Below are 19203 nucleotides of genomic sequence, written 5' to 3'. Positions count from 1 at the left end.
CTTAACATTTTATTTATTTGCCACAACGTAGATGAACTTCCTGGAGACATTACAAATGCCATGCTTGGTGATTTCACCACCAGCATCTTTGCATTATCAAACAGGGCCTGAAAGGGTTACACCACCGAAGGGAATCTGGGGATATATTTTGACCCGTTCTCTCTGCTCACTGCTTGGGGGGTCTGAAAGCTTGTGTGGAGAAGCCTGTGTGACCTATCAGCGGCACTTGCAGGAGAACAGGGGCTGTTTCTATTGGCTGCCTGCTCCTGCTAATCATGAAAACATTCACACAGAAGGCTTTCGAAGCCTGTAACGACAGGGGAGAGCTTGAGATAAACACCGAATGTGTTAGCGAATGTGGGAACCTTGATGAATTAACATTTGTTGAGCACATGTCGGTAATTTATCTCATTGCTGTGTCATTTCAGCTTCTCATTCGGTAACAGCTTTGATGAATTAACATTTTCTAAAGTGCTTCGTTAAGTCAGCTGTTTTCAGCATTACCGAATGCGGTAATGCTTGATGAATTGAAGCCAAAGTGTCCAAGTGCAATCTATAAATTTATACAGCAAGTTAATGATGAGTTTATGATTATTAAACTGTTTGCCTATTATAAAACCTCCACCCATACTACAACAAAAGTGACTCTACAAGTCTGCATAGGATTGCTACTTACTTGCAATCCATGCAGACTAATACAAAAGTGACATGTGCCTACAAATCTATATCTGGCTGCTCCCGACTGCTACTAACTTACAGTCTGGGCAGACCTATTCAAAAGTGACCTGTGCATAGTTAAGGGTGTGTGATCAAATAAATAATGACAAAATGCTGTTACTCACTTCCAGCATATAAAAATGAAGTAAGAGCTTAAGTAAACCTTACTGTATAACCTGTGCAAAATAGTGACACTTCTACAGTCCTAGACACTAGTAATAAAGCAGGCATGTCTCCCAAACATCTATAAAGCACAATGCCCCCAAGCAGCATATTTAAGCAGCATGTATGCCCAAACACCATAGACAGGAAGCATGTCCACCCAAACAACATAAGGAAAAACACTGTTTGTGCGCTTGCAGATCATTAACATGATTACACAGGAACAGTAGATCACTTTGCAGGAAATGCTGATGTCTAAACATGGTTTACATTTTATCTATGTAAGCCATGGATAAAATGAAAAAAAACGTCTTTATTTACAAAAGTGCAAAATATATACATACAGTACAACAATGCATGCAACCACACAATCAAAAACTCACGGTGCACCACAGATTCCCGAAAAGCTACCCTAACCAACTAAGCATGACAGATTTATACAAGGCAATATACAAGTGCACAATTCACACAATATATGTACATGAACAAATAAACACAATCAGCAGCCAAGAGATACTATATATATATAAGAAGTTAGATTATCAGGAGCAGGGAACAAGGACCGATGACCAGAATCGCAATGCCTACTAGCACCTAGTTTCTCAATGTGTGGTACGCGTACCCCAGGGGGTACTTCTGATGGTTCCAGGGGGTACTCTGGCTTGGTATACTTAACCAAGAACATGAAAATTTAAGCCCAATCTACACTATAGGATTCTTTGTACGATTCAATTACGATTCTATTTACGATCCGATTAATTCAACATGTCCGTAGGGATTCGATTCAATTCGATTTGCCATTGCAAAACAATGGCAAATCGAATTGAATCAAATCCCGATCGGACATGTCGGATTTAATCGAATCGTAAATAGAATTGTAATCGAATCATACAAAGAATCGTATCGTGTAGATTGGGCTTTAGAATTTTACAAAATGATAAATCTTAGTTAAACAACACCAAATTAGTGTTTTAGCTAATTAAAAACAATAGTAAATACTTGGAAATTGTTTAGAACCAATTATCATGTACTAAGATTAAATATATATTTGTCATGGGGTATTTGTGATGATGTTTACTATGCTAGGGGGTACTTGGTGAGTACAGGGTTTTAAAAGGGATACATTCCAATAAAATGTTGAGAAACATAGCACAATGATCTGATGGCAGAGGCAGCCATGGTCATGTGACTGCTCACAGAGTTCCAACTGCAGGTGAGACAAAGTACAGCACAGTTCCCAGAAAGAGGACAGATGTGCTGGTGGACAGCAGATGTCCATGCAAAGTCCACAAGTGCTGCCAGCAGGAACTCAAAGGCACAATTTGTGAAACTGGTACTCTACATCTGCAACCAGTTGGGCTCTAGTTACTGTGTTCTATTATCAGATTTCAGAAAGCACAAGGAAGGCTGACAATGTTCTGGCACCTGCTACAAGGACAGCTGGTTCTATGTATGGTAAATGTTGAATGTATCAGCTGATAAGTTTGTAAGCCTCAGACAGCAGGTCAACCTCTGCTGGCAGAAGGTGGAAGTCCCAGAAAGTTCAGAAATCTGATGCCATGTGCAGGTTGTGAACTGCAAGTCAATCCCAGGGTAGTGGACTTATGATAGATGGGAAAAGGGGATCAGTCCTGCATGCAGTACCACCAGCAAGTAGATCACATTTTGTTCACGTTCCTAACAGCACTACTGTATAAAAGCATAGCCTTTATTCCAGTGAAAGAAAGAAGTGTTCCAAACAATAGGAAACACTCTAGGGAAATCTTGTAGCCATGCATAGGATAAGGTAATTCATGAAGTGTACATTTTTAGGACATTGGAACGCTAGATGGGATGGTTTGAGAGTGCAGTAATGTATTATTTTAATTCTGAGATGTATTGCAAGCCAGTGAATGATTTTTCAGATATGGGCAACAGATCAGGAGCAGTAATGGGAATAGATCAGGGGTGGGCAAACTTTTTAAGTCAAGGGCCACATTGAGTTTTGAAAATGGGCCGGAGTGCCGCAGCAAAAAAATGGGCGTGGCCATGCCCGGATGTGGGCGGTGACATAGCAGGAATGGGTGTGGCCATGCAATGAGATTGGCAGCAGATCTACCCACAAATGCAATGAGATTGGCAGCACATTTCCCCACAAATGCAATCTTATTGGCAGCACGTTTCCCCACAAATGCAATCTTATTGGCAGCACACTTCCCCACAAATGCAATCTTATTGGCAGCACATTTTCCCACAAATGCAATGAGATTGGCAGCAGATTTACCCACAAATGCAATGAGATTGGCAGCAGATTTTCCAACAAATGCAATGAGATTGGCTGCACATTTTCCCACAAATGCAATGAGATTGGCAGCAAATTTTCCCACAAATGCAATGAGATTGGCTGCACATTTTCCCACAAATGCAATGAGATTGGAAGCAAACCTACCCACGAATGCAATGAGATTGGCAGCACATTTCCCCACAAATTCTATGAAATTGTCAGAAGATCTACCCACAAATGCTATGAGATTGGCAGCACATTTCCCCACAAATGCAATCTTATTGGCGGCACATTTTCCCACAAATGCAATCTTAATGGCAGCACATTTCCCCACAAATGCAATCTTAATGGCAGCACATTTCCCCACAAATGCAATCTTAATGGCAGCACATTTCCCCACAAATGCAATCTTAATGGCAGCACATTTCCCCACAAATGCAATCTTAATGGCAGCACATTTCCCCACAAATGCAATTTTAATGGCTGCACATTTCCCCACAAATGCAATCTTAATGGCAGCACATTGCCAAATGGCAGGCAGGCAAAGCAATACCTTCTTCTGTAATCTCCTCTGGCGACCTGGACCCGACCTCCTCTCAGGTCCTGTCTCTTACTCCTCCTCCACAGCAGCAGCCAGGCAGGTGGCAATGGCGTGATGTCTCCTAGCCAGGACTTCCCTCCACATGTCAGCCAGTCAGAGGCAGCCGCAGCACCAGGCAGGTCCCCCAGGCCCCAGCACACAGAACGCTGAAGCTCGGCTCGCTCGCTCCAACAGGCGGGCAGTGCAGAGCGGGCTTGCGGCAATGGCTCCAGGCTGGGGGCGGAGTCAAGCAGTGTGACGGAGCCACGCACCAGGGCACGCCACGGCCGACCGCCTCAGACCCCCTGTCTGATTGGATAGGCAGACCGGCCGGTGGAGTGAGTGCAACACGCTGGAGACTCCGGGGGCAGATTGAGTTAAAAAGAAAAAAAATAAACATGCTGCAGGCTTCGGGGGGCCGGATTGAGGAGGTCCGCGGGCCGTATACGCGGATCATAATGGATTATGGGGTTCATTGTCTTGTTAGCGGCAGATCACATGTGAGGATATTAAAGCACAATTTGACTAGTCTATAGTGATAGGAAGCAGCGTAATTTGAGATAGTTCAGAAGTGGACTGGAAGGGCATATTTTTATTTTCACTTTAAGGCCTTGTTGACATTATAAATCGCCAGCTTGCAATTTATTGAGCGATTTTGAAAGCGCTTTTCTGAGCATTACAAAAGTGCTTTTCTAAGCGCTTTTGTGTAGCCTTTTTTTTTCACTTTCTAAAGTTAGTCAGGAAGTGAACTCTTTGCCCTGGAAATGAATAAATACAATGTATTCATTCATTAAAAGTGCTCAGGAAATCACTTTCCAAAGTGCTTTTTCAAACGTTTAGCGATTTCCCTATCCTTTCTATTGAATCGCTCTGAAAATGGTGCAGGAGCCAGGTTTGCGATTGGATAGAAAGCTCATTGCTTATGTGAGAACATTCACATAAGCTTACATTGCACAAGCGCTTTTAAGGAGATTTTTAAAATCGCCAGCGCTCAAAAATAAGCGAAAACAATTATGATGTGAACAAGCACTTATAGCTTTATTTAGTTTAGAGTACAGTACAAAGATTGCATCAGACTGTCACAGCTACTGTTTAGAATCCAAATTTAAAATCTGCTGAAAAAGAAACAGCAGTAATAACCCTTTGAACTTTCCTGTGTCAAAACCTTATCATTTTATCTTCTCCCTGACAGTAGATAGCAGATAGCATCTACAGTATTTACTTTTCAGGAAACCAACTGAATTTGACAAACTGTTAAACAAGCTCAGACCAGCTCATTTGCATAAATACCAACTCAAGTTTTTAACTCTCGCTGTACTTTAAAAACAGAAATAAATTTCATATAATTTCTTAATAGGGCTAGTACTATATGTGTATTTGATTATGTCATCATGTCACTTTAGGTACGCTTTAAGATTTTGAGACAGATTATTGTTAATGTGGACACCTTGTATCTGCTTTTATGGTGTGGTATTAGCATGGCAAGTTAAAATTTGTGACTGGTTCATTTTAAGCGTCCACGCATTTTATGCCCATTTGTCTGTTTTTTACATTTCTATATTAAAGGTGATAGCAGTCCAAGTATAATCAATAAGCAACTGCTCCATATTTGTTTTGATGAGGATATTAGCTTGCTGAAGCACTTCACTGGCATTGATTGTGACAGCAGACATGACATTTCTGAATGCAGATTACCTCTATTTTTAGCCAATGTTCTGATATTTGCCTGTTTTACGTACCAGGGGACCGGCAGCGAGAGATTAACAGAGTATGACACATCAGTACTTTCACTGATTTTACTGAGGTACAGCTTGTCTGCGTTCTGTCAGTTTAACACAATGATAAATCATTAACCTAAAACACAAATTTTTTTTTAACTGTCAACCAAAAGTACTACTGAAGCTTTACTAAACTTTGTGAATCATCTTTGTATTATAAAGTAAAGTTATTAAGAGAATGCATACGTCCATGTAAAAAAGTAGGAACTCTCGTTCTGCATGCATTTCAGCTTCGGGGTTTATCAAAGCCAATTTTCACAATTTTTTCTTTATTTGCCTCTCCTTATGTAACTTAAAGAGTAACTCCAACCTAGAATTGAACTTTATCCCAATCAGTAGCTGATACCCCCTTTTACATGAGAAATATAAGATTTTCACAAACAGACCATCAGGGGGCGCTGTATGACTGATTTTGTGCTGAAACCCCTCCCACAAGAAGCTCTGAGTACCGCGGTACTCTGGGCAAACTGCCACAATGTAACAATGTTCACAGACAGGAATTAGCTGTTTACAGCTGTCTCTAACAGCCAAAACAGCTAGGAGCAGCTACATAACCTGCCCACAGTAAAAATGTCACCATGTAATGCATGTCAGAATGTGAATCTGGGAGAGGAAATATTTTACAATGAGCAAACACTGACTAAATCATTTATCCATAATTATGGTAAAAAATGAAGCACTTTTTTTACTACATTATTTTCACTGGAGTTCCTCTTTAAAGATGCTCCCTCCATTCCATTCAAATCTTCCCTATACTCACCTAGAGATGCCACAACTTTTGAGGTCATATGACTTCTCCACTAACTAACTCACTCTTCAGGAGGGGGACCATACTGATATGCAGGTTTTCCTAATGCCACCTGCCTCAGGCCACTCCTTCCCCCTCCATATGGAACAGACGCAGGTGCTTGAGTCTCAGTTTAGCCCTGCCCATACCCACCTTCATATGACACAGAACATTTTTATTGCGCTTTTCTCCTTGTGGACTCAAAGCACTTCAGAGCTGCAGCCACGGGTAACCAGGATCATTAGGGAGCCTTGCCCAGAGACTCCATACTGTTTTACACACTAGCAAAGGCAACACCCTTAACCAGTACACTATCCATCTGCATTACACGCATCCCACTCTGCATTCTGTAATGATCCTATCGTGGCCCACAATCAGAATACATCTGTGGCCTAAAAGTGCCTGTGTGCAGAGCCGGGACAAGGTCCTCCAGCACCCAAGGCTGAGACACCAAAGTGCGCCCCTCCATCCCTGCCACCTGAGCCATCACACACTGATTGCTGTTAGACTAAGAGGCGCCACAGGGCCCACATCCTCCCCAACACCTTAATATCTAGTTATCTGGCTTGCAGTCACTGCCATGTATCCCCTTTTCTTATTTCTTTCTGCTTCAAACACAATTAGGAATGACAGCTGAATGAATTCTGCGCCCCCTCCTACACTGCGCCCTGAGGCTGGAGCCTCTCCAGCCTATGCCTCGGCCCGGCCCTGCCTGTGTGACCTCATCACTGAGTTTGCTAGGGGTTTTGTGGGGAATGGCAGTGTATCTATTGAGTGGGATCTTTATATTGACTTTTTATGAACTTTAACTAGGGCTTATTTTTGTAGTAGGGCTCATATTTCGAGCATCATCAAAAATCCTTAAAACCTTGCTTGGTCTTAATTTCAGGTTAGCTCTTATTTTTGGGGAAAAGATAGTACCAATGAAGAGCGATTGGAGCAGCTGAGGGAGAGACATCAGTGGGTCCTCTGGCCTAGGGGCCCCAGTGCACTCACAAGCTCTCCATCCCTTTTTGAGACATCACTCGTTCATATTGTAGTTTTTAAGCAAAGCCACTGTCACACAATGTGTTCGCCAAATGTGTCATTGTGAATGACTTTTCTACACACACCAGAGAATATCAAATTGGAGATTTCATATGAGAAAATTAATTAAATACTATCTCTAGAAATATCTGATTGAGCTTTTGGAAGTTATATGTGCTGACTATAAAGGGCAATGGGAAAATAAAGGTCAATTGGAAATGCTGTGACCTGAAGCGCAGCATTGCATGGAAGAAAATCCTTTCACCACACTGAATCACAGGCACGACATTGCAGACAGGAAGAGGCCACATGAAATCCCTTTGTTATGTGTAATATCGCTCTGTGCCATTGCATGACCACAAGGGTCCAATGCGACAACTTGCTGGGAAGAGAAAGTATGTTTGTTTTAGCCTCTGTAGCTTAGAATACTGCATCGTCCCTCTCTTCCACAGTGCAAGTCATCTGTGCGCACTTATGTTATAAATATTCATAGATAGTAACCATAACAAATTAATATTTCCTATTTGTCTTTTGTTTCTAGACTCACTACTAAAAGAACTTTGCAGGTCCAAGAAAACTGTACAGTATAAAGGTATGTAGAGTAAATTGATTTTTGATAAAGGTTTATTCTCATGTGCAGTAAAGACGCTGTCATAAAACAAAATACAAGTCAAATGTGACCAGTTTCACTACAGGACTGTGCCTACAAATTACACCTAAGCATGTATCATGAGAGAAATACCTGTATGGAACCTGCCACTACTGACCTCCTCCTAAAAACCTAAGCATCTCCTGCTGCGCCTGCGCATTACGCTCCCATTGACGTGAGCGAGGACATGCGCGGCCAGAATCACGCAGGCATACTGGCCAAACAAAACTTAGCTCTGAAGTCAGTAACACTTCCGACTGCAGAAATGACTGAGGTCCTGCCCCTTGCCCATTCGCCAGCTCTGCACTGGAGAAAAGGTTGGCTTACGTTCGTGTAGGTGGAAAGGGGGTTGGGTCATGATCCACAAAGCCCTACTCATCTGACTCTTAAGAAGCTGGTTTCAACCAAGGTTGAAGATTGTGGGCATGTCTTTGCTAGGAGTGGGCCTTCCATTTCCCACCCACATGACTTTTAGCAGCCTCTGCTTCAAAGCACTGGTGTTTGAACATTTGGATTGTGGACACAGCCTTCCTGTACCATAAAGTACAGTTTATTGTAGGTTCTTGGTTGCTCTCTACAAGCATTGTAATCAGACAACTAAAGCTGTGTACAGTACAGCACTACCCTTTGCAGGTGCAGTCTGTGCATTGAAGCCAGAGGATCTATACTATATCCAGCCATTTGGCATGTTCAAAAGGAGGTCAGCAATAACCGCTCCCACATTTCTCTTGTGACAGTTGTTCTTTTTTGACAACAAAGCCATGCACCTTCCTTATGAATGTAGGCCACTAATTCATCACATAAATGAACTGAAATAGGACATCAATCGTTTTACTATTATTTAGTTAAAAATACACATCTGGAAAAGTAAATGTATATTTTAATAAAAAAAAAAATGAAGGTTAATACGCCACATTTTTATAAAATATGCACAGCATACATTTGCGAGTTCCATTATTAAAACTTGAATGCACCAGCTATTTAAATGCTTGCACATATAAACATGGGGACTCTAATTTTGATTTACGTCCTCCTTCCTGATGACAAGCTTGCATAATCTCAAATGTACCCCGTGTACATACACAAGCAGGGCAGTGTGGTGGCCATAAGTAGTGGCCAGGCTTGGCCGAAAGCTTGGGGAGGCTGAGCACAGTTGTGGACACTATCTGCATGAAGTTTGTGTTCTCTTCATTTTTGCATCAACTTTCCTCCTACAATCCAGAAAATATCGCTAGGCTGTTTGGCCTTCAGCTTAACTGCCTTCACTCTCCCTTCTTAGTGTGCGTGTGACTGTGCTAGGGAGGATAGGCCATATACTCCTCCAGGGTCAGGGAAGTGAATGGCTCACTGTTCTTTGTAGAAGCTGCCAAAAAATATCAGCACCACATATTGTAAATGAGCTGGATAAATACACTGAGTTTTTTGGGAATATTAACACTGCTATTTCCCAATTGTTTAAAACCGTCAGCGACAATCATTATAGGAAACATGAAGTGAAAATACACTGAGATAAACAATTGTATCTATCCTCCTTCTCCCAAAAATGACCTTTTTTTAAATATCTCACAATTTTATTTTATATTTAAATCCACTTTTTATGTTTTTACTGTTTCATTGTCTCTGATCAATGACACTTGCATTAATGTCAGAACTAAAATCTATGAACTATTGACCCTTTTTATCTCTGTCCTGCTCTCAGAAGCCGTTTTCTGCCAGGAAAGTGTTTTATGGCTGTAATTCCTTATAAGTGAAGGTTAGGCCATAGTCTGACTTGGACAGAGACTATCACTTGCATACCCGAATTTTAACTCTTTCAGGTAAAAGAAAATAAAGCAACACATCATAATTATTTGTGTGCTTGGCATACACATGTCTATCTCATTATGTCACAATACACATTGGGCCTGATTCACAAAGCGGTGCTAACAGTTAGCACGCTGGTGAAAAGCCCTTTATCATGCCTAAACTCAGTTTAGGCATGATAAGTTTAGGGGTGATAAGTTTAGGTGTGATAAGTTTAGGCATGATAACTTTAGGCGTAATAAGTTTAGGCGTGATAAGTTTAAGCGCCAACTGGGTTAGCACCGCAGTGCATAGCTGATCAAAAGTTTTGCGCTAGCAAAGTCTGGTGCACTTTGCATAAAGTTTAATGGTGCTGCTTTGCGTGCAGGACTTTGCAAGCGATCTAAACTTATCATGCCTAAACTTATCACAACTAAACTTATCACACCTAAACTTATCACACCTAAACTGGCTTTTCACCAGCGTGGTGCAATGGTTATCATGCCTAAAGTCTCTAACTGGGTTAGCACCGCTTTGTGAATCGAGCCCCTTGTGTATCCTTTATTGTTATTAGGACTGGTTAGACAGGCTTCTGCAGGCGGTGCATTTAGCCAATGCCAAATGCTTTTCTGCCATTGAGTAGAAAAGTGTTTTGCATTGGTTCCAATTCTTCTGTCCCTGAGTCGCATTTTGAGCCCACAAGGGGACACGGAACCGGTGAACGCTACACTCTGAACACTCTGCTGGACGCTACACACAGTGTCTCAAGAATTTTGATCGACTTCAAATTTTCGCGCAGTAGCGTAGTAAAAGACAGTAAATGCATTGAGATAAACACTCCCATTTATCTCAATGCGGGTGTCGGTCTATCTTGGCAGTAAACGACTCGCGCAGCTGCCGGCAGTCATCTGTGTGAACCAGCTCTAACTGCTTGAAGTGAGATTCCACTTTTGTTGAGAAAAAAAAAAAAGCCTGTTTAATTCCATATTTTACAAGGATTCTGCAAATTCTCATTGCAGCTTTCTTACCTTGCTTTTCTGTGCATAGACACACTGCCATTCTACAAACGTCCTAACAGAAAATGCCAGAAGATTGTGCATGAGCCTCATGTAGTTATTATTACTCTAACAAGAGTTGTATTGCTTCCCAGTGTTATGTAGCCCCTCTCCCAGGTTATGGAGCTAGATGTGTTCCCAGTGTTATGTAGCCCAGGTTAGGGAGCTAGATATGCCCCCAGTGTTATATAGCCCCCCCCCCCCTCAAGGTTATGGAGCTATATGTGTTCCCAGTGTTATGTAGCCCCCCTCCCAGGTTAGGTAGCTAGATGTGTCCCCAGTGTTATGTAGCCCCCCTCCCAGGTTAGGGAGTTAGATGTGCCCCCAGTCTTACATAGCCCCCCCCCCCTCCAAAGTTAGGGAGCTATATGTGTTCCCAGTGTTATGAAGCCCCCCTCCCAGGTTAGGTAGCTAGATGTGTCCTCAGTGTTATGTGCCCCCACTCAGCCTTACCAACACTGGTCTGGCATCAGCTCCATACTTCTACTGCTGCCAACATCTGTCAGCATCGGGCCATACAGAGGATGAGCGGGAACAGCTGACGCTGTAATGAGAGAACTGAAAAAAAATAGAAGAGGCCAGACCCATGGACCGGAAGTGGGCAACAGACCGGGGGTTGGGGACTCCTCCTGAGCTAAATCATGAGCCAATCCTTTAATCTATTCTTAAGAAAGTATAGCTATAGTGTATTGACATGGTTGCTAAAAAATATTGATGTTTAAATCTTCTTAGAATTTTATATATTTGTAGAATGGATGGAATTTGTTGAGGCAAGGGTACCCCAGTGGCAAACCTCCATCCCATAATGCCCAGCCTATCCTTTGACTTGATGTAAGCCGGCCAGTGGCATGTTTGAACTTGTAGTCACGCTGGGAATTATGGGATGGAAGTTGGCTGCTGGCGAACCAATGCTGTGGCGAATTCCTTTCCTAATTCATAGCTCTCTGCGAATTACAAAATGAATAACACCAACTTTAAATTGCAAAATGACTTGTATTGCCCTGATATATTATACCAATGTTTCAAGTGAAATTTTAGTTGAAGTGATCCTAAATCAATATCAGTCTAGGCTCTCTGCTGGGGTGTAACTAGGAGGGATCAGCCCCTGCGACTTCATGGGGACCCAGAGAGGTGGGGGACTCCAACTACTAACCTTCCCTTTCTCTAATACTCTAGATATGATATTGTTGTGGCGACACATGTTGTGCGTGCAAAAATCCTGATGGAAACACTTGTTTTATGAGCCTTGTATGATAAACCTCCATGTTGCGAGGGTCACCAACAGGCAAGGGAAGGGTTGTGAACATTAAGAGGACCCCATAAAAGTTTTGCTGGGGCCCCCATGATTTGTAGTTATGCCCCTGGCTCACTGCCTATCTATGAACACCATGCTCAAGCTTATGAGGATTTGATGTATTGCTAGTCAGGGATGGTTTTAGGCAAAGTGGGGTGCTTGCCGGGCATACATAAACATGGGACCCTTTACAATCCAGTACTGTACTGACCGACAAGTTGTTGTGACCCCTGCGATCCCTGAATTGGGGTCCCCTAAGGTGCTCAAGGTCTTCGGCAGTTGTCTAGTTTACCCCATGGAAGCACCAGTCCTGCTACCAGTAAGAAGATTGATGTATAGCTTTGCTTCCTTTCTTCCTTTCCTCATTATTTCAGTATTCCTTCACACACCTGCTGTTGGTCACCTGATACAGGCAGGACCATTGTATAAGGCAAAGTGCAATTAGCCTCATTCACACACCTGAAGTAATCTTTCCATCACAAAGCTGTGGTAACTTGGAGCTTGGTTGCTATGGGTTAATGCATTTTACACTTCATCTCTGCTCTTTGCTCTGCCTCACTGAACAGGCTAGTTGGAATGGTGTTTTTATGCTGACTGGCGGAATATTTCATCTCATGGCTGCCAAACCGCGATACTCCACAGCTTCTCTAATATCTACTCTTTTAATATCCACACTGCTTTAGCAGCTCATTTGATTGACATTAATGTGCAGCTACCACAGCCTATATGCCTGCACACCACATTTACTGCTGTGTGTGTGTGTGTGTGTGTGTGTGTGTGTGTGTGTGTGTATATATACAGTATATGTATATAATATATATATACAGTATATATATATATATATATATATATATATATATATATATGTGTGTGTGTGTGTGTGTATGTATATATATATATATGTGTGTATGTACTGTAGATTTAAAGGTACATACTGAGGGGGCCCTTAAAGGAGCTCTTAAAGGGAACCTGAGGTGTGAGACAAATGGAGGCTCTTAAATGGAACCCGAGGTGAGAGAAATTAGAAATATGGAGGCTGACATATTTATTTAATTTTGAACAATGCACATTGCCTGGTTGTCCTGCTGATCCACTGCCTCTAATACTTTTAGCCATAGACCCTGAACAAGCATGCAGATCAGTAGTTTCTGGCAAACATCTGACAAGATTAGTTGCATGCTAGTACAAGTGTCAGACACCTGCCGCTCCCCTGCGATGCCCGATCCCCCCGTTTATACATTACCTCCCTGGATCCAGCTATCGGCGCAGCCTCCCTGGACAGCTCTGGTTTCTCTAGGTGGAGGACCGGGTTTGCGCATGACGTCATAACGTTGGCGACGTCAAGTGTGATCCTCCCCATAGTGAAGACCGGAGCTGTCCGGGGAGGCTGCGCCAATCACTGGATCCAGGCTAGGTAATGTATAAACGGGGGATCGGGGGGGTGCCCAACACCTTTACTAGCTAGCCTAGTGCTAGCTAAATGGTTTACAATCATTTGGGACAATAATTTTATTAATCGGGCAAAAAGTAACAAAACCTCCTGAGCGCCGTAACGCTCAGGAGGTTAAAGAGAGCCGAGGTGGGCTCATATAATTAAAAAAAAAGTATGCTACCTGATCCGGGGGGCTGTACGGATCAGGTAGATGCCATCCCCACCATTCTCTGCTGCTCTTTTGGCCTGCACTGGCTTTCTTTCACTTTCATGACCTCTGGAAAGAGAGAGATCTCTCTCTCAGCGTGCAGGGAGGTGGGGGTGCGGCCAGGGAGAGAGAGCTGCCCAATGGCAGCTCTGGAAAGCCTGCAAGAACGCCCCCGGGGGGGTGTTTTGAGCAGGGAATCCCTCTCCTCCCATTACCCTCCGGAATAGCAACAATCATTATCGCTAATTTCGGGGGACTATAGTGGGGCAGGGGGGGCAGAGGCATGTCATGAGGCAGAGAACATGCCTTTGTGTCCCATCTGCCCCCCCAAGCACCACCTTGGGTTCTCTTTAAAGCGTAAACTTTGATATAGGCGCACCCTTGATCATTCAAAATAAAAACAAAAACTCCTAGTCTAGTGGGACACCTTGCATTCAGGAGAGCAGAAAGAGAGGACATTGAAGTAGAGTTCAGTTTTAGGAGAATAGGACCAAATCTGCTGCAAATCGATCAGAGTCCTTGATCTGGACATCTGCTCTTTTTTTGTCCTGTTCTGTTCTGTTCCATTTTTCTTCGCACTAGTTTTGATAAATCTGTATCTGCCCCAATATTATTATTGAAAGTTAAAGAAAGAGGCCTTCACCTCTGCTCTGAGGCTCTCTGAATTCCCTGGTATTTGGCAATTAGAAAACAAAAATATTAAACTTGAGATAAATTGAGCAGATACCAGCGTAACACCAGTGATTTATGTTTGCATTAAGCCTTTTTTTCTTGCGTGATTTTTCTGTTTATAGGGTTTTTACTAATAAAAACACATCATAACTAATAGATTGCTAATAATTAGTAATCACAAATGTATGGGTCACAGCACTTTCTCAATTGTTAATGCAAGCACTTTCTCAATTTGAGACCTCTATATGAAAAATAGTGTGTGCAATGGTCTCTATAGATTAGGGACTAGGTATAGCTGCAGATATAGGTAAGTTTACAACCTATGGAGAATATACCGGTAAATGTTTGACCTCAGGACTTCACTACGATACTACAGTATAATTTTGTTATAATAAACTTCGGTATAGTAAACATTCGGGTATAGTAAACTCCCTCTCCAGGTTCCGACTATTCTCTACTATAAGTTTGGGAGCAACGCCTGGTATAGTAAACTCTGATAGAGTGAAACTTCTGTTATAGTAAGCATGTTTTTTGATGGTGACTCTGGATGTAGTAAAAAGTGGGCGGTACATCCCTCATATGTCAGTGTGAAACCCATGGTCGGGTGCTGTCTTCAGGCTAGTGCTGAAAAGGCGAGTGGCTGCCTCTATGGCTGATGGCTATAATTTTTAAGGGGTCCTGGATACTGTACCAGCAATATGTCCAGCATGGCTATGCAGCCCTAAGGTATATTTAAAGGAAAACTGAAGAGAGATGTAAATGGAGGCTGCCATGTTTATTTCCTTTTAAGCAATACCAGTTGCCTGGCAGCCCTGCTGACCTTCTGCCTCAAATACTTTCAGCCATAGATGCAGCAGATTAAGTGTTTCTGACATTATTGTCCAATCTGACAGATTATCTGCTTGCTTTTTTCTGGTGTTACTCAGACACTTCTGCAGCCAAACAGACCAGCAGGGCTGCCAGGAAACTGGCATTGTTTAAAAGGAAATAAATATGGCAGTCTCCATATGCCTCTTACTTCAGTTGTCCTTAAACTTTGTAGTCCACCAAGTGTTCAAGTGTGTATATTGTACCTGCAATTGGAGGACAGAGTTGTTCTTTTGCAGCACAGAATGTACCAGGGCATGCTGGGAAAATTTCTGATAAAGTAAACTTTTGATATAGTAAACCACTTTTCCCAGTTCCTTGGAGTCTCTCAACTTTCTCTTCACAATATCCCACAGATTCTCTATGGGGTTCAGGTCAGGAGAGTTGGCAGGCCAATTGAGCACAGTAATACCACGGTCAGTAAACCATTTACCAGTGGTTTTGGCACTGTGAGCAGGTGCCAGGTCGTGCTAAAAAATGAAATCTTCATCTCCATAAAGCTTTTCAGCAGATGGAAGCATGAACCCACTTTTGAACCAGAAACAGCGGCAGAAGCGCCTGACCTGGGCTACAGAGAATCAGCACTGGACTGTTGCTCAGTGGTCCAAAGTACTTTTTTCGTATAAAAGCAACTTTTATATGTCATTCGGAAGTCAAGGTGCCAGAGTCTGGAGGAAGACTGGGGTGAGGGAAATGCCAAAATGCCTGAAGTCCAGTGTTAAGTACCCACAGTCAGTAATGTTCTGGGGTGCCATGTCAGCTGCTGGTGTTGGTCCACTGTGTTTTATCAAGGGCAGGGTCAATGCAGCTAGCTATCAGGAGATTTTGGAGCACGTCATGCTTCCATCTGCTGAAAAGCTTTATGGAAATGAAGATTTCATTTTTCAGCACGACCTGCCACCTGCTCACAGTGCCAAAATCACTGATAAATGGTTTACTGACCATGGTATTACTGTGCTCAATTGGCCTGCCAACTCTCCTGACGTGAACCCCATAGAGAATCTGTGGGATATTGTGAAGAGAAAGTTGAGAGACGCAAGACCCAACACTCTGGATGAGCTTAAGGCTGCTATTGAAGCATCATGGGCCTCCATAACACCTGAGCAGTGCCACAGGCTGATTGCCTCCATGCCACGCCACATTGAAGCAGTCATTACTGCAAAAGGATTCCCAACCAAGTATTGAGTGCATAACTGAACATAATTATTTGAAGGTTGACTTTTCTTTTATTGGTCGGATGAAATATGCTAATTTTTTGAGATAGGAATTTTTGGTTTTTATGAGCTGTATGCCAAAATCATCAATATTAAAACAATAAAAGGCTTGAACTACTTCAGTTGTGTGTAATGAATCTAAAATATATGAAAGTCTAATGTTTATCAGTACATTACAGAAAATAATGAACTTTATCGCAATATGCTAATTTTTTGAGAAGATCCTGTACTATAATAAGATGATATTGTATAAGAAATTTAGATTCCCCTAGTGTCTGTAAAGTAGAATTAAAGTATAACTGACCTGAGGCAACGCTACCTAAATTAAGCACAGTGGTATGTTCATGCTGGATTCCAGGGCTGTGGAGTCGGAGTTGAGGATTCGGAGCAATTTTGGGTACCTGGAGTCGGGAGTTGGTGGTTTCAATAAACTGAGGAGTCGGAATCAAATGATTTTTGAACCAAATCCATAGCCTTTGTAAAAGTTAGACTAAGGAGTCGGAGTCGAGAAGTCGGAGCAACTTTAGGTATCTGGAGTCGGAGTTGGTAGTTTCATAAATGTTGGAGTCGGATGCTTTTTGTACTGACTCCAAAGCCATGCTGAATTCACATTCCTGTCTGATCATTTGACCAGAGGCGGTAGAGGCTCCAGCCTAAGGGTGCAGTGTAAGAGGGGGTGCACAACTCGCTCAGCTATCATTCCCCAATTGTGTTTGAAGCAAGAAAGAAATAAGAAAAGGGGATACATGGCAGTGACTGCAAGCTAGATAACTAGAGATTAAGGTGTTGGGGGCCCTGGGGCGCCTCTTTATCTAATAGCAATCAGTGTGTGACGGCTGGGGTGGGAGGGAGGGATGGAGGGGCGCATTTTTATGTCTCAGCTTTGGGTGCTGGAGGACCTTGTCTCTGCTCTGCATTTGACTTTAGCCAAAAGTCCAATTTTTCAAGGATTGATCGCGTGGATCGGAGGACAAGGAGAAGAAGAAACAATGTACAGAGTTATGTGGATCCAGCGTGAACTTACCTCTGTGCTTACATTCGGTTGCTTTGCTTCGGGACAGGTGTGCTTTAAGTGCCAAAGATCACTTGTTTATTGTTAGCACATACACAAAACTTGATAGAATGCAGATTATTATAGATCATGTTACTTGTCATGACTTATACAGAAAATAATGGCAGTCGTGATGTATGGAGCAAGGGAATTTTTTAGTTCTTGTTTAGGAAGCAGATTAAAGAATGCTTAACTGCTGGTTTCAGTTTTAGCTTTCTGGGTCACTTAGCTTCATCTAAAAATCGGTAGTTTATTTCCCTCAAAGCTAATGATTATAATTCTTTCTGTAATCACTCGCCCGGAACACAGACGGAGATCAGGTGCTCTGACTGTCCTAATTTGCATACTTGTTCCAGCTAAATGACACATTACTAAACCCGTACAATTATCACTCTAACAATGAGGTCAGCAATGATGTCCTCCATATTTTCTCATGGAAGACCTTCTTGACCTCTTCTAGAATTGAATGATTTAGCTGCACCACTGGAACATACCTGCTTTCTGTCATTCTGCATATCCTATTCCTTTATATCTTTTCTGATATCCATGGCAACAAAAAGTTGCAGTCTTTTATTCTTGTATCTTGTATCAGTGCGTCTTTTCTCAGCCTTTTGTCATATTCTGTAACTAGAGCTATCATTAATAAGACAAGACACAGAACATTAATATCACGCTTTTCTTCCGGCGGACTCAAAGCGCCAGAGCTGCAACCACAAGGGCGCGCTCTATAGGCAGGAGCAGTGTTAGGGAGTCTTGCCCAAGGTCTCCTCACTGAATAGGTGCTGGCTTACTGAACAGGAAGAGCTCTGGTCCCCCGTGTCAGAGCCCTTAACCAGTAGACTATCCAGCCATTGCTGACAATAGGTGCAAATATATCCTTTGTAGAAGGATTGCAATTCCACTTCTAAATGTGGAAATTCAATGAATAGTGATTCAACATTTGGATTTCTCTGAATACAAGTCCAAATGTGCATAAACTTAAAATTCAAAAATCCTAGGTAAAATTATTATTATCCAGGTCATTTAATACATTGATTGAATTGTCTAGTAAATAACTGGTCAGCTGTGGGCAACGTATAGGTACATTAGTGCAGAAGATAAGCAATGATATGCATGTGTTTTTGTTGTTGGTGTTATTATTGTTATATTTACCGGTATTTAGCAAGAGCCAAGATATTGCACAATACTGTACCTTTAATAGTGTGGGGACGAAGACTGCATGCATCACAAAAACACGCCAAAGAGGAAGAAGAGGAATGTATCTAAATAAGACTACAATGAAAGATGTGGGAGAACTTAAGATAAAAAGGTTATATACGTAACAAGCTGGTGGAAGTAGTAGGAAGGGAGTTGCTAGGTAACAAATCATTATAATAAAGCGCCAAATCAGTAGACAGTTTTCACAAGGTGGGTTTTGAAGGTCTGTTTGAATGTGTAAGAAGTAGACAAAGACAAGACAAATAACATTTGTATTGCGCTTTTCTCCTGGCGGACTCAAAGCGTTTTAGCTACAGCCACTAGGGCGCACTCAGTAGGCAGTAACAGTGTTAGGGAGTCTTTCCTAAGGACTTACTGAATAGGTGCTTGCTTATTGAACAGGAAGATCTGAACCCTGTCAGAGGCAGAGCCCTTAAAAGCAGGATTGTCAGCCATAGAATCAAATTCC

The 19203-nt window shown here is 42.3% G+C and overlaps 1 long non-coding RNA gene across 1 annotated transcript in view; it reads right to left on the bottom strand.

Moving 5' to 3' along the window:
• Window positions 1–19203, bottom strand: part of LOC137517500 (uncharacterized) — a 37143-nt gene that overhangs the window by 12727 nt on the left and 5213 nt on the right. Inside the window, exon 2 of the long non-coding RNA XR_011020551.1 lies at window positions 18032–18164. This is a non-coding gene — a long non-coding RNA (uncharacterized lncRNA). The remainder of the gene's footprint in view (window positions 1–18031; window positions 18165–19203) is intronic.

This window comes from Hyperolius riggenbachi, chromosome 5 (assembly GCF_040937935.1).
Source record: "Hyperolius riggenbachi isolate aHypRig1 chromosome 5, aHypRig1.pri, whole genome shotgun sequence".
In the NCBI taxonomy this organism is placed as follows: Eukaryota; Metazoa; Chordata; class Amphibia; order Anura; family Hyperoliidae; genus Hyperolius; species Hyperolius riggenbachi.
This window is presented reverse-complemented; position numbering and strand designations above follow the sequence as displayed.